This window comes from Chiloscyllium plagiosum, unplaced genomic scaffold (assembly GCF_037043375.1).
Source record: "Chiloscyllium plagiosum isolate Xiang-an unplaced genomic scaffold, Cpla_swu_hap1 HiC_scaffold_27, whole genome shotgun sequence".
Taxonomy (NCBI): Eukaryota; Metazoa; Chordata; class Chondrichthyes; order Orectolobiformes; family Hemiscylliidae; genus Chiloscyllium; species Chiloscyllium plagiosum.
The window spans coordinates 51,677,065-51,693,508 of NW_028270165.1; the positions used below are offsets into that span (position 1 = coordinate 51,677,065).

The 16,444-nt window shown below is 43.8% G+C and overlaps 1 protein-coding gene across 10 annotated transcripts in view; it reads left to right on the forward strand.

Annotated features, from left to right (window-relative positions):
- LOC148144037 (uncharacterized) overlaps positions 1-16,444 on the forward strand; it is a 142,232-nt gene that overhangs the window by 26,892 nt on the left and 98,896 nt on the right. For 5 of the 10 annotated variants that reach the window (XM_087974560.1, XM_087974558.1, XM_087974562.1 and 2 more), the window contains one exon: positions 13,536-13,598. The exons of 1 other annotated variant lie outside the window; for it this stretch is intronic. The gene's annotated coding sequence lies outside the window, so the exon portion shown is untranslated. Of the gene's footprint in view, positions 1-6,825; positions 7,049-8,994; positions 9,149-13,535; positions 13,599-16,444 lie in introns of those variants that run through there. 4 more of the 10 variants (XM_087974561.1, XM_087974564.1, XM_087974563.1 and 1 more) reach the window with 4 other exon arrangements.

Consider the following 16,444-nt stretch of genomic DNA (forward strand, 5'->3'; position numbering starts at 1 on the left):
TTGCGGTCCTCCTATGTATCCTTCCCCAACAGTCCATGATGCCCCTATACATCCTCTCATTACTCTTCCCTGCCTCCCCGACCCCCGAGAGTCCCCCAACAACTACACCTTTGTTTCAATTGCAGTGAACTAGGACATTAGTCCAAGAACTGCCCTTTCCATAGCAGTCCCTGGTTCATCACCGCAGTAAAAACAACAGACAATCTCCTGGTCTCCCTCCCCAGTGATCTCAGCAGGTTGCCCCTTTTACTGCACAAAATCCTTTTCAAAACTGACTCCCGGATAGAGAGCAGCTTCCTGCTTTGAATTTTCCCATACTTACCGCTAGCACAGAAGATGGACCTATGCTAATTCTTAACTGTAATGGCCATGATATTGAATTTATGTTTGACACAGGAGCCACTGTTTCATCACTTCCCGTCCATCTTGCTAATGCTTTTGATTTTCAAAACTCGGACGACGATGAAATTCTGCAATGTTTTGATGGTTCCTCTAAAAAAACATGCATACGCTGTCCATCTGACAGTGGTGTGGAAAAATTGTGCCATGCTCCCTTTTTGCTTTGTTGTTACTAATGGATTACGTATCCCTCTACTCGCTAGAGATCTCCTCTGTCCTCTAAATATTACTATTGAATGTCATGATGATGGTATCCTGATTCAGGATCCACTTCATTTTGTTCAATGCATCAAAACCAAAGCCTCCTCGATGGTGGTCATTTGATTTGGATCCTTATGCTTTCGATCCTATTTTACATAACGTCCCTCACCCCCACATTACTTTAGCTTATGACTCATCCGGGAATGATCTCAGGCTTGAACACATACTATAATCCCTCACTGGGCACTACTCGGCACGCTTGGGTGATTGGTGAGATCAGATCACTAGCTGGTGGCGTTCTTTTCATGTCAGTTCCTCTTCATAGCTGGAAAACTGGCCCTCTCATTTTCCCCTGTGTCACCACTCTCTTGAACCCAGAACACAAAGCCTAAGAAGTAGGTTTTGACACCAAACTTGCCGTGAAATTCAGCTGCTCACTCAAGGATCAATCCTATTTTATGCACAGCCTTAGTCGATTTATGGCAGTCTTCATCATCATCATGCACACCCTCACCCGCAGGACGCAGTATACCCTGGAGTCTGGGTGGACTCTAAAACACAAGTGGGCCTTGCTAAGGTCCCACCCATCTCCATTCTGAACAAACTTAATTCTGTCTTCCTGTCTATACCTCAATACCCCCTGAAACCAAAAGGTGAAGCTGGCATTCAACCTGTCATTGATTCATTTCTACAGCAAGGCCTTCTAGTCCCATGCCATTCTTCTGTCAATACACCTATCTTTCCGATCCCTAAACCGGGATGTCCTGAATGTCGTTCACGACCTTCGTGAAGTAAATAAAATCATTGAGGCTCATAATCCTCCAGTTGCTATTCCTGCTACTATCCTCAGCCAAGTACCAGTTGATGCCAAGCTCTTCACTATCGTTGACCTCCAACATGCATTCTTTTGTCTTCCTTTGCATCCAATAGCCCAATACATTTTTGCCTTTTTTTAAGGGCCACCAATATATGTGGACTTGCCGACCTCAAGGGTTTATTCAGTCGCCAACACCCTTTTCAGAGACTCTTCACGCCCAGCTTGAATTATTTGAATTTCCTGGAGACATTACCCTAGTTCAATACATCGATTACCCCCTCGCTAGCCCTGACAAAGTGTCCAATCACACTGACTCCACTACCTTTCTCAACCATCCACATCAATGTGGCTATATTGTACCCCCCAGCAAAGTTAAGACTAATCAGAAAGAAGTTAAGTTCCTAGGTACTCTCATTTCTGAATTCGATCGGTGCTTGACACGTGAACGTATTGATCCTATTCTTTGTATTGCCCCTCCAAACAGATACGGTAGTTTCTCGACCTCATCAATTATTGCCGACAATGGATTCCTAATTGTGCCCTTCTGATCAAAAATGATCTCCCCGTCCTCGATTAGTGAGCCTTAACGGTATGAACTCACCCCATAACAACTACAAGTCTTTACGGAGCTTAAAACTACCCTCTCTTCAGCACCCATGCTAGGCCGACGTTTGTATGACTGCCACTTTCATCTTTATGTTGCCATCCTTGATACCTGTGCTTCAGCTGTTCTCACCCAGCAACATGGCTCCTCTTGGCGCCCTATTGCCTATTTTTCTACTAAGCTTGACCCTGTTGCTCAAGGTATGCCTTCCTGCACCCAGATTCTCTCTGCCATCCATACTATGGTAGTGGCTGCCTCTAATATAACTTTACATCAAAATGTAGAAGTCTGTACCTCACATTCTGCAGTATCCTTGCTGATTTCTAAACATACTCAACACCTCGTTAAGGTTCGTCTCAGTCGCTGTGAGATTTCATTACTTCTGAATCCGTTTCTCTCCTTTCAATGCTGCTCTAACACTAACCCCCCTACATTCCTGCAGGAAGAACCGCTTGAACTGCCTGATCCTCCCCATGATTGTGTTCTCATAAATGAACTTGTTACTAAACCATGTCCTGATCTTACGGACAACACAGATGTGATCAACAAAACGGGTCAAGATGCAGGGAAGATACCTGCCCAACTGTCGTCTGATTCATATGGATGGAAGTTTACTTGCTGGCTATGATTGCTGTGTGGATGGATCGTGTGGGATGTACTGATAGTCCTTGGTCTCATCCTAGGAATATACACTGTCGTCCGCTTATGCGTGAAATGGACTGTACATTTGTTTTTCACCTAAGCCAAAGAAGAGTCTGCTTAATTGATCCTTGTCTAACCCTCTACCTCCATCCTCGAACTTCCATGCTGAAATCCAGTATCTTTCAGACTCTGCTCCTCTGGACGATGACCTAGCAGAGGAGGCACTTGACTTATTTGAAAATACAAATTGACTGAATGGACTAATTGTTATAAGCCAAGTAGTTGTCATGAATTAACAAAAGAAGGGAATAAGAAAGTCTATAGACATAAAACTTGTCTTTAAACATTTAAACTAAAATATAATATTGAATTATAGAGCACATTTGCTGCACACTAGAAAATAGACAGGCAGGGAGGCTTGGTAAAAGGGGAGAACTCAAGGTATGCAGAAGATTATCAAGTGATAACAGGATACCCTAAGGCAATTAAGTACATTTGCCTTAACAGTGAATCTGTGCAAATAGGACACAGAGTGATAACATTCATGGCTGTTCCCTTGTGAAATTAATGACAGCGTTTGATTCTGACCCCGAAACGAAACTTGGTACTGTCAAAAGCCTTGTAATTGACAGTCAGGTCCTGTGAATTATAATGGATTCTTATTACCCTTTGCAAGCTATGCAAACAGAGGGAAAAACACCTTTGCTGTTAAAAGTCCCTGACTTGAGAGTTCAAAAGGACAAGAGAGAGGAACCATTATAGCACTGGGGCTCCCGAAGCCATTAAAAAATTACCTGCGTTGGATTGAACGTAATTGCATTTTTGAGAGTTTATGATGGTATTGAGTAGCCATTACCGGTTATTAAATATGAACTCTGTAAAAGGTAATGTTGACGAAGCTTTAACTTACTTGCTGTTCTTGCAGACCACTCTACAGACCTTTCAGACTGCCCACTGTCAATTCCAACTAATCAGATCTTATGTCTTATTTGAATCACAACCCTGAAAAGAGAACATGTTTAATTCGAAGACTAATGAATCAGTTTAAATGCAACCTTTTGGTAACATCTCAGCCTCGGGTACAGTATGATTCAGTGCCTAAAAAGCAGGAGTCTGCTCCTAGCTTAGAAATTATTCTCGGCCTAACATTGAATAGATTCTGGCACAATGTGTCAGGAAGCCATTTTATGGTCAAAAGTTTGCCCTCCTGCTAAGAAGCCGTTTTGGAAAATAGTTGTATCTGACCTGTGACCTGTGCAAGGTTAGGAACTCTCCAATTAGCTCAGACTGGTACCTCTTTATGATGGGAGTTTATCTCGCTAGCAGGCACCTAACTCGGCTGGATATGTTTTTCCCACCTGATGAATGGCTTAGGGCCTGTAGGAGTGATTAGTCAAGCATACAGAGACCTGTCAATTAACTTTTCTTCCTTACGAATTAAGAACATGCAATGTTTTTGTAAACTTTTGTGTAAAGGAAACCACTTTGTAGCAGTACATCAGAGTAACCTGCCAGGGCACTTGAAGAGTTGGTCCCCTACTCTCCTAGGTTTCTAGAACCGAGCGAGTTTAGCTTAACGGTATCAGTGGAGCTATTGCTAAATAAAGGGGTGAACTAAAATTAAACTAAACTGCCTGTAAGAGAATTTTTTTTATTCCAGACTGTCAAAGAGTATGACCTCTGGGACGAATCGTGAGAGGCTACAGGTCTGACTCCACAAGGGATTCCCTGGGCTGTCTCAAATCCCTACTTTAACACTCCAACTCATCCATGTTGACAAGTTAGCCTAAACAGTCTAGTCCCATTTGCTAGCACTCGGCCCATATCCCTCTAAACCCTTTCATCCAGATTCCATTCAAATGTTGTAATTATACCAGCCTTCATGACTTCCTCAAGCAGCTAATTCCATACCCACACCACCCTTTGCGTTAAAAGGTTGTCCCTTAAGTCCCTTTTATTTCTTTGCCCTCTCACCCTAAATGTATGCCATCAAGTTCTAGACTCCTCCCAACTCAGGGAAAAGACCTTGTCTGTTTATCCTATCAATGTCCCTCATGATTTTATAAATCTCTATAAGGTCGCCTCTCAGCCGCCAACGCTCCAGGGAAAACAGCACCAACCTATTCAGCTTATCCCAATAGCTCAAATCCACCAACCCTGGCAATGTCCTTCTAAATCTTTTCTGAACCCTTTCAAGTTTCACAACAAACTTCTGACAGGTAGGAGACCAGAACTGCACACAATATTCTAAAAGTGGTCGAACCAGTGCCCTGCACAGCTGCAACATCACCTCCCAACTTCAATACTTGATACTCTGACCAATAAAGGAAAGCATTCCAAACACTGCCTTCGTTATCCTATCTACCTGTGACTCCACTTTCAAGGAGCTATGAATCTGCACTCTTTGTTCAGCAACACTCCCTTGGATCTTACCATTAAGTGTATAAGTCCTCCTCTGATATGCTTTTCCAAAATGAAGTGCCTCATATGTAAAAAAAAATTAAACTCCATCTGCCACTTCTCAGCCCATTGGCCCATCTGATTAAGGTCCTGTTATCCTCTGAGCTAAGCATCTTCACTGTCCACTACACCTCTAATTTTAGTGTCATCTGCAAACTTAGTAACTATACCTCGTATATTGACATCCACAGCATTTATATAAATGATGAAAAGTAGTGGACCCAGCACCCATCCTTGTGGTATACTACTGGTCACAGGCCTCCAGTCTGAAAAGCAACTCTCCACCACCACCCATAAGACCATAAGACATAGGAGTGGAAGTAAGGCCATTCGGCCCATCGAGTCCACTCCGCCATTCAATCATGGCTGATGCGCATTTCAGCTCCACTTACCAGCGTTCTCCCCGTAGCCCTTAATTCCTCTAGACAGCAAGAATCTATCAATCTCGGCCTTGAAGACATTTAGCGTCCCGGCTTCCACTGCACTTCGTGGCAATGAATTCCACAGGCCCACCACTCTCTGGCTGAAGAAATGTCTCCGCATTTCTGTTCTGAAATGACCCCCTCTAATTCTAAGGCTGTGTCCACGGGTCCTAGTCTCCTCGTTTAACTGAAACAATTTCCTAGCATCCACCTTTTCCAAGCCATGTATTATTTTGTATGCCTCTATTAAGTCTCCCCTCAATCTTCTAAACTCCAACGAATACAATCCCAGTATCCTCAGCCGTTCCTCATATGTTAGACCTGTCATTCCAGGGATCATCCGTGTGAATCTCCGCTGGACACGTTCCAGTGCCAGTATGTCCTTCCTGAGGTGTGGGGACCAAAACTGGACACAGTACTCCAAATGGGGCCTAACCAGAGCTTTATAAAGTCTTAGTAGTACATCTCTGCTTTTATATTCCAACCCTCTTGAGATAAGAGACAACATTGCATTCGCTTTCTCTATCTTCCTACGTGTGAGCTGGTTCTGTATCCAAATGGCTAGTTCTCCCTGTATTCCATGATATCTAACCTTGCGAACCTGTCTCCCTTGGGGAATCTTGTCAAACGCCTTACTAAAGTCTATCTAGTACCCTGGCATGTAGGCCATCAGGCCCAGGGGACTTGTCTGCCCTCAATCCTAATAGTTTGCTGTGTACCTTTTCCCTCTCAACGTGGATTGTTTAAGTTCTATCCTTTCTATCACCTCTGATTTGCCCGTTCCAATAGGAATAGCACTATTGTCCTCCAGCTTGAAAACTGAGGAAAAGTATTGACTAAGCTCTCTGCCATTTCAGTGTTCCTCCTATTAACTCACCGGTTTCATTTTCCAAGGGACCATAGCGACTCTGATCCCTTTAGCATGCCAACAGAAGCTTTTGCTATTCTTTTTGATATTTTGCGCTAGGTTTCTTTCGTAATTTATCTTTATTCGTTTTTTTAGTATCCCTTCGATTATGTTTGCAAGTTTTCCAATGTTTCAGCCTTCGAGGTCTGGAATAACATTTCGAAAAAGACTGAAATTTTTTTAAAAAACGTTAAAACTTAAAGACAAACCCACCTTTCAGGTGGCTGGCGAGGGGAGCAGGGAACACATTGGCCCCGCCCCCATTGTCTCCGATTGGTTGGATGCCTCGTCGAACCGCGCCCACTACACGCGGGGTGACGTCACGGTCTGGTCACCCAGTCCCTGGTGAGTTGGCGCATGTGCAGTGTAGGTCATGTAGCGAGACAAAGGCAGTGTTACTGAGTGGGAGAGGAATGGCGCCGGTGGCTTAAGGAACAAGAACAGGACCCGCTGGAAAAGCTGAGCAGCCCTGGCTGCATGTGTCAAGAGAATCCGAGGAAACGTCACGGGTCCAGTGATCCTCCTTCAGAACAGAAATAGGTTTCGGAAACATCCCGGAGAGGTCGCCAGGCCTGAGCGCCCGGGGAGAGGGGACAGTGAGTACCTACCTCGACACTGTCCTATTCCCCCCGAGTCCAGGAACTCCCCACATACGTTCGAGACACCACCCACGCCCTCCACCTCCTCCAAGACTTCCGTTTCCCCAGCCCCCAACGCCTCATCTTCACCACGGATACCCAATCCCTCTACACCTCCCTCCGCCATGACCAGGGCCTCCAAGCCCTCCGTTTCTGCCTCTCCCGACGTCCCCAACAGTACCCTTCCACCGACACTCTCATTCATCTGGCTGAACTGGTCCTCACACTTAACAATTTCTCCTTCGAATCCTCCCACTTCTTCCAGACCAAAGGGACAGCCATGGGCACCCGTATGGGCCCCAGCTATGCCTGTATCTTTGTTGGCTACGTAGAACAGTCCATCTTCCGTAATTAAACTGGCACCACTCCCCACCTCTTTCTCCGCTACATTCATGACTGCATTGGTGCCATCTCGTGCTCCCGCGAGGAGGTTGAGCAAACTTCACTGCCACATTCCACCCTGACCTTAAATTTACCTGGACCATCTGACACCTCCCTCTCCATCTCCATTAATAATGACCGACTTGATACCAGCATTTTATAAATCTACTGACTCCCACAGCTACCTGGATTACACCTCTTCCCACCCTACCTCCTGCAAAAATGCCATCCTGTATTCCCAATTCCTTCGCCTCTGCCGTATCTGCTCCGAGGAGGACCAGTTCCACCCCAGAACACACCAGATGGCGGCCTCCTTAAGATACCGCAATTTCCCTTCCCACGTGGTTAAAGATGTCCTCCAACGCATCTTGTCCACATCCCGCACCTCCGCCCTCAGACCCTGCCCCTCCAACCGTATCAAGGACAGAACGCCCCTGGTACTCACCTTCCACCCTACCAACCTTCGCATAAACCAAATCATCCGCCAACATTTCCGCCACCTCCAAACAGACCCCACCACCAGGGATCTATTTCCCTCCCCATCCCTTTCCACCTTCCGCAAAGACTGTTCCCTCTGTGACTACCTGGTCAGGTCCATGCCCCCCCTACAACCCACCCTCCCATCCTGGCACCTTCCCCTGCCACCGCAGGAATTGCAAAACCTGTGCACACACCTCCCATCCAAAGCCCTAAAGGAGCCTTCCACACCCATCAAAGTTTTACCTGCACATCCACCAATATTATTTATTGTATTCGTTGCTCCAGATGTGGTCTCCTGCACATTGGGGAGACTGGACGTCTCCTAGCAGAGCGCTTTAGGGAACACCTCTGGGACACCCGCACCAGTGGGCGGCACGGTGGCACAGTGGTTAGCACTGCTGCCTCATAGCGCCAGAGACCCGGGTTCAATTCCCGCCTTAGGCGACTGACTGTGTGGAGTTTGCACATTCTCCCCGTGTCTGCGTGGGTTTCCTCCGGGTGCTCCGGTTTCCTCCCACAGTCCTAAAGATGTGCAGGGTCAGGTGAATTGGCCATACTAAATTGCCTGTAGTGTTAGGTAAGGGGTAGATGTAGGGGTATGGGTGGGTTGCGCTTCGGCGGGGCGGTGTGGACTCGTTGGGCCGAAGGGCCTGTTTCCACACTAAGTAATCTAATCTAATCAATCAACCACACCGCCCTGTGGCCCAACATTTCAACTCCCACTCGCACTCTGCCGAAGACATGGAGGTCCTGGGCCTCCTTCACCACCAGACACCTGAAGGAAGAACGCCTCATCTTCCGCCTCGGAACACTTCAACCCCAGGGCATCAATGTGGACTTCAACAATTTCCTCATTTCCCCTTCCTCCACCTCACCCCACTTCCAAACTTCCAGCTCAGCACTGTCCCCATGACTTGTCCTACCTGCCTATCTTCTTTTCCACCTATACACTCCACCACCCCCTCCCCCCAGAGCTATCACCTTCTTCCCACCCCCACTCACCTATTGTACTCTGTTACTTTCTCCCCACCCCAACCCTTCAGGATCTCTGCCTGTATTCCTGATGAAGGGCTTTTGCCCGAAATGTCAATTTTACTGCTCCTCTGCTGCCTGAACTGCTGTGCTTTTCCAGCACCACTCTAATCTAGACTCTGGTTTCCAGCATCTGCAGTCATTGCTTTTACCGAGAGGAGACAGGTGAGACAGGGGAGGATTGGAAACCGCGGGAGGAGGGAGACTGGGGAGTTTCTAAACTCCTAGGGGAGGTCTGAGGCCGTGAATAAAAGCTCCACAGGCCCAGTGTTTTACTTTGTTTGGGGAAGGACCTCTGGGGGCAACCAGTCGCCATATTCGTGAGGGTAAGACGCATGTTGTCTTGGGGCGGGGAGCGTGAGCATCCATCTTGGTGAGGGCACCATCAACTGTCATTTCTGGGAGAGAATTCCAACTTTGTGGCAGCCTTTGTGTCAACCAGAATTTTATCATTCTGGATGTAAGTTTGCTCGCTGAGCTGGAAGGTCATTTTCAGATGTTTCATCACCATACTGGGTAACATCATCAGTGAGTCGAGTTAAGCGCTGGTATTAAGTCCTGCTTTCTATTTATGTCTTTTGGTTTTAGGATGGTGATATCATTTCTGTTCTTTTTCTCAGAGCATGGTAGATGGGGTCCAAATCAATAGATTTCCAGTTGGAATGACATGTTCCAAGGAATTCTTGTGTGTGTTTCTGGTTGGCTTATTGGATGGTAGCTTGTCATAGGATGGATGTATGGTCCCAGTCAACATGGTGTCCTCCTTTGTCTGTATGTAAAGATACTAGTGATAGTGGATCATGTGTTTTTGTGGATCAACAGTTTTTGTGGCTAGTTGATGTTCATATATCCTGGTGGCTAGTTTTATACCTGTTTGTCAGATGTAGTGTTTGTTACAGTCATAGAATCCCTATGTGTGGGAATATGCCCTTCGGCCCAACAGCTCCATACCGACCCTGTAGAGAGTATGCCAGCCAAGCCCATTCCTCTACAATTACCCCTGACTTATGTACCACTATGGGCAATTTTAGCATGGCCAATTCACCTAGCCTGCGTATCTTTGGATTGTGGGAGGAAACCGGAGCACCCGGAGGGAACCAACACAGACACTGGGAGATTGTGCACACTCCACACAGACAGTCGCCCCAGGATGGGATTGAACCCGGGTCCCTGGTGCTGTGAGGCAGCAGTGCTAACCACTGAGCCACCGTGCCGCCCCCTTATATTTCAACAGTCTTTCAACTTTAAACACATTCATCACAGTCTTCCCAGAGGATTAGACTGTTCTTTCTCATTAGAGATGGCTGGTGGTGGTTTATCTTGAGGGTCACCACACCTCAGCCGAGGGGAAAGGCCGAGATGGAGATCCTCACATTTATCCAGCTTGGGTGATACATAATATGAAGCACCTTGGTATACTTTTGTTGAAGTGTGACCATCAGTATTAGCTGCTGCTATTGCTGTCATTTATTGGCAAGACTGATGTCAAGTGAAACAATTTCAGCAAGAAATTGGCAGCTGGCAGAGCTCCCCCACCCAATGCCAAAAAAGTGAATGCTTTTGTTGGTGAAAGAAAATTGGCAAAGAAAAAAAAGTTAAAGTATCATGTACCTTTAGAAAGAGTGGAAGGGTTGATTTTTCAAAATAAATGAAAACAACATTTATGAAATGGAGCAACAAACTAAATTAACAACGCAGGTTTCTTTTCACATAACTGCACTACTGAAAATGTCTGTATTATGGGAAAATGTTATGTACTAAAATCTGTTCTTATTTTGTAAAGAGTCAGGTCAATAGGTTTAATTTTGTCAACAGTGATCAATAAGATCTTGATTTATACAGCATCTATGTGAGATACACTGGTAGTTAATATTTGATCGAGTAAGTCTCCACTGACCACCACAAGAACAAAGATTTTCCCTGTCTGAACTGTCAGAAAAGATGTGCTTTCTTCACAAATTTTGACTTCTTGGTGTGTTTGTATGTCTTGCAATATTTGATTTTAAAGTATGTAATTTACAGTGAAAATGAATTGTTTGTGCTTTTTAATGTTGATTTTAAGGTACGCTGATAAGAAACGGTGTATGCATTTAGGCCGTCTAAAAATAGAATGCTTTTCATACTCAAAGTTGCTGTGCAAACAAAACACAATTTGGGAGGTGATGGTTGTTCCCTATCTCAAAGCCAATATAAATAATACCTGTGCTGTCAACACATGCAACCACTGCCTTTCACTCTTTTTAAAAAATAATTGGGAATTTAACACATCACACTACTGCAGCAGAATCTGAGCACGTTACATCGGGCTTCCCATCAGGATGCTGGAACAAACCTCAACCTAATTTGGGATGTTGGGGAAAGTGCAAAATAAATGAATCACTAGTATATACCCTGTGGTTAAAGAGCGCTACAACAGTATTATACGGACATGTCAGCTGTCTTGGTGAGACCGAACTTTACTCTGCGACACCTTGATTGGTTGTCGCTGACTGCATGTAAAACGAAACATTATGGAGTAAAGACATTTTTGCGACAGAAAATGTTTTATTTGGCCTTCAGCAGTCACACCTACACTTTTACCATATATTTTGCTGCTTATTTTGATTTAACTTGATGATATATAACCTCAGTTGCTAAACAACCCTCAGTGGAGCCTCCAGCGTTATTTGAGATCAAACACAAAAGCCAATTTCTTCCGAATACAAAATGTTGCTGACTACAAAGAAAAATCACACAAAAGCATTTATTCACACCCAGATCGATTTACCGCAAGAAATAGCAGTATTGGCCATTCTGCTCCACCATTCAGTGAGATCATGACTGATCTGATAACCCTCAATTCAATTTTCCTGCCTTTTCCCCAAAACCCTTGATTCCCTACTGATCTTCCTTTGACACCTTCAATTTTTCAGAGGTTTAACTTATCTAGAACTTTGAAGACTGAGACACTTGAACACACAGTAGCAACATCAATCCTTGTTAATTGTCCTTGCTTCTGTGCCACAGAAAATTGTTTTCTGGATCCTTGTTTGAGTCTACAAACTGCTCAATAAGCTCAAACAACCCTCTTCTGTTCTTCTAATGAGCCAATATCTCTGACAGCTCCATTTCAATGAAACTGAAAAAGCTTCCTATCACTTTTGGTTGCAGCCAATAGGGTCAGGATTAAAGATGATTCTCATTTTCCTAAATACTTGGAATAGATTCAATTGATTTTAAACAAACAAGTTCTGACACATGTTCGGGTTCGTTTGAGAAGTTTAGCAGAATTGTTTTTCTCAGATGGGACAATGAAACTTCTTTAGATTGTTTCCACTATTGGAGGTCTACCTCCAGTTCTTTTTCTTAGCACATTATAATGATCTTCTGAACTAGTTTTATTTCATTATATCCATCCCTTCAAACAAACCAATTCTTCCCATAAGTAAATTCATCCATCTCCAGCACATTCTAGGTGATATTGTTCCTTAAATTCCATTAAAATGTCCTATCTCTTTCCTTAAATCTATGCCCCCTAATTGCTGAAGCCGTCCACCAAGGGGAAAAGTTTCTTCCTATCTCGACCCTAAGTGTCTTATCTGTACAAACAGGTCCTCACCCATCCTTCTCTGCTCTAAGGAAAATACCCTCAGCCGATCTAATCACTCTCATAGCTGAAACCCACCAACATGCACCACCCTGGGTTAGTATTCCCTTCTGCACCCTTTCTAGTGCCATCAAATCCTTCTAATAATGTGACGACCAGATCCACTACTCCAGCTGTGGCCCAACAAATGTCTTGTACAGTTCCATCATGATCTCCTGGTCTCATGTTTAATGCCTTAACTATTAAGGGCAAGTGTTTCATATGCCGCCTTAACCATTTCATCCACATGTCTTGTTGCCTTCAAGAATCTATGAACACATATACCTTTCTCTGATCTTCAGTACATTCTAAATTCTTGTGATTCATCATGTACTCCCTTGCCTGTTGATCCTCCTGAAATGTATCATCTCAATCTTTTCAAGATTGAACTCCATCTGTCAATGTTCTGCCCATCTGACCAACCCATCTTTATTGCCCTGTAGTCTAAAACTTTCCTCCTTGCCATATATTAGTGTGGGTTCTGAATTTCTTTTGGGCCTGATTTATTTAGGTTGCATTGTGTTTATTTTGTGGGATATCTTAAGAAGATTGGGAGGACACTTGGATCCAGTATCTGTTTATACCCAAAGAAGAAACTCAAACCAGAATTTTTTTTTATCCAATGTTTTCCCTGGTAACATTTTCACAATGACTTCAATTCCTGAACACCCTTCGCTTAACTTAAACTATGTTCAAATCAAGACATTACTGAATGGAGATCATAACTTCTTGTACTATTAAATCTGTCTCAAGCAATGCTGCAAATTAGGTAACCTTGCATTATTATTTTATAACTGTGCTCAAAACCTTTTCTAAAAAGTGACCGGATGAAGATTGAAGTTGACTGAACTGCTTTCTTCATTTTATAATATTGCCAAAAAAAGTAAATGTTCAAACATATGCAATATTTTTCTTTCTCTAAAATAGGTAATGAGGTGAAAGGGAATAATGGACAAAGCATTGAAAACAATGCTGACTCTAATTCAGCAAGTATGTTCTTTTCAATAAGTTTAATTCAATATTTACATTAATTACAGTTGTGGGTGACACAAATAACAATACTTTAAGGCTGTTACTTAAGTTTAGAAATTCAATCACACTCTGTGTAGATGGCTTAAAATCATTATATCAAAAGCTTAAAGTGCTTGCATAAAACACGAAACCTCAGTTATGTTTATTATTTCCCAAAATGGGTTATCAAGTAAAAGTATTATTGGAGATTTGATGACAGCGGGCAAAATGGCAACTCTAATTTCGCAAGTATGCAAGGTTTAAGCTTAAAATGCATGACAGGTTTATTTATCCAAGAAATAAGCACCTTTACTCTCTCTAATATTAGCTCCAATTATCAATATTTGATATGAAATAGAAGATCTAGCTTGAGAAATCTACAACGTATTGCCACATGCTTGCCATAAATACGACAGGAACACAGTAAAAGTAGTGAAAATTAAGTCAGATCTTTGTGGTTACTGATCCATAAGATACAGAAGCAGAATCAGTCTGCTCCACCATTCGATCATGGCCAATGTGTCTCAACCCCATTCTCCTGCATCCTCCCTGTAACCCTTGATTTCCTTACTAATCAAGAGCCTATCTTTATCTGTTTTAAAAGCACTCAGTTACTTTCCTCATTTCAGTGGCAATGAGTTCCACAGAGTCACCTCTTTCTGACTGAAAAAAATCTTCCTTATCTCATCCCAGCATTTCTTGCCACCGAGAACTATGGGGGCAGAGTCCATGTCTATACTTCCTTGCATGGTAATTTGTAAATAACATTTGTTTTTTCAGGTTCATTAGCTGCTGCTTAAGTGTGTTGGTAGATTTGTGGGCTACCATGATGTGGAGAGGTTTGAGTTGTCTGGACATCATTTCACAGATGTCTTTGATGTAAGGTAATGTGGCTAGGGTTTCTGCGCATGTGTCTGCTTTGAGTTTGTTGTTGAGAAATCAGCGGACAGGGTTTATTGGGTACCGTTCTTCTTGAATATGTTGTATAAGTATTTATCTTCTGCTCTTCGTAGTTTCTGGATGGTGCAGTGTGTAGTGGCTCGTTGAAATAGTGTCCTGATGCAGATGTGTTTGGGATGATTTGCTTCTGCATTAGGTACTTGGGTCTGTGTATGTTGTTTTCCTGTAGACGTTAGTCTGAAGTTCCCTATTGACTGTTCGCTCTACTGACATCAAGGAATGGCACTTTGTTGTTCTCTTTTGTGAATTTTATGCCAGTAAGGATATTGTTGATGGTGTTGTAGGTTTCCTCTAATTTGTTTCATTTTGTGATGACAGGTGTCATCACTGTGGCGGACCCAAAATTTGGGTTGGAGCGTTGGGAGGGCTGTTTGTTCGAGTCACGGCATTATTGCTTCTGCTAGGAACCTTGATATTGGTGGTCTCATGGGTGTTCTGTTGATTTGTTTGTAGGGCTTGTTATTGAATGTGAAGTGGGTGATAAGATACGGTTCCACAAGCTTGACAATGTTATCTTTGCTGATGAAGTTGGTGCTGTTTGGTGTTTGTGTCTTTGGTGGTTCTTGTAGTGTAGTCAGTGTTTCTTTGGCCACGTTGATGTTAATGGATGTGAACGGGGCTGTTATGTCAAAGGACAGCATTATTTCATCCTCTTCTATCTTAGTGTCTTTGATGTTCAGGAATTCTTGGGTGGAGTGAATGGAGTGGCATGAATCTTCTACTCAGTTTTTTAGTCTTCACTGGAGGTCTTTGACTAGTCTGTATATTGGTGTTCCAGGTAGTGAGACTATGGGCCTGAGGGGGGCTCCTGGTTTGAAGAGGAGGAGAACAACAACAAACTGCCTTTCCTGGATGTCACAGTAGAGCGAACAGTCAAGGGGAACTTCACACTAGCGTCTACAAGAAACAATACACACGGACCAAATACCGAACTACAGAAGCAATCATCCCAACCCCCACAAACGAAGCTGCATCAGGAGATTATTTCAACGAGCCACCACACATTGCAGCACAGAGGAACTGCGAAGAGCAGAAGAGAAATAAGTATACGTACTCAAGAACGGAAAACCAATAAACCCAGTCCGCCGATTTCTCATTGAGGCTTCCAAGCTGACCCTCAAATTTGGTTTGTCCCTGCATTCTTTCCTGGCTGTCTTTTCTGGGTTTTGAAAACTTTCCTCTGACTGCAGATAAGAATTGGGAAGTTGTGTTGTGGCTGATAGGACATTGGGTAGACCACTTTTGGAATATTGTGTGCAATTCTGGTCTGCTCCTATCAGAATGATGTTGTGAAACTTGAAAGGGTTCAGAACGCATTTAAAAGGATGTTGCCAGGGTTTGAGCTGAATGGGCTGGTCTGTTTTTCCTCGTGCATCAGAGGCTGAGGGGTGACTGAGAGTCATTAATAAAATCATGAGAGGCATGGATAGGGTAAATAGACAAGGACATTTCCCTGGGTGAGAGAGTCCAAAACTAGAGGGTAAAAGGTTTAGGGTGGAGGAGGGCAAGATTTAAAAGGGTCCGAAGGAGTAACCTTTTCATGCAGAGGGTGGTGTGTGTAAGGAATGAGCTTCAGAGGAAGTGGTGGATGTTGATACAGCTATGACATTTAAAAGGCATCTGGATAGGTATATGAATAGGAAAGCTTTAGAGGGATATGGGCCAAGTGCTGGCAAATGGGACTAGATTAGGCTAGGATATCTGGTTGGACCGAAGGGGCTGTTTCTGTGCTGTAGATCTGACTCTGGCTTGCCACTAACATTTGCCATGTCTGTATATTTAGTTTCTCTCGGGTTGTCTGTGTCAATGCCTTGATGTCTCATTCCACCCACCACCTACCACCACCACCACCACCACCACCACCC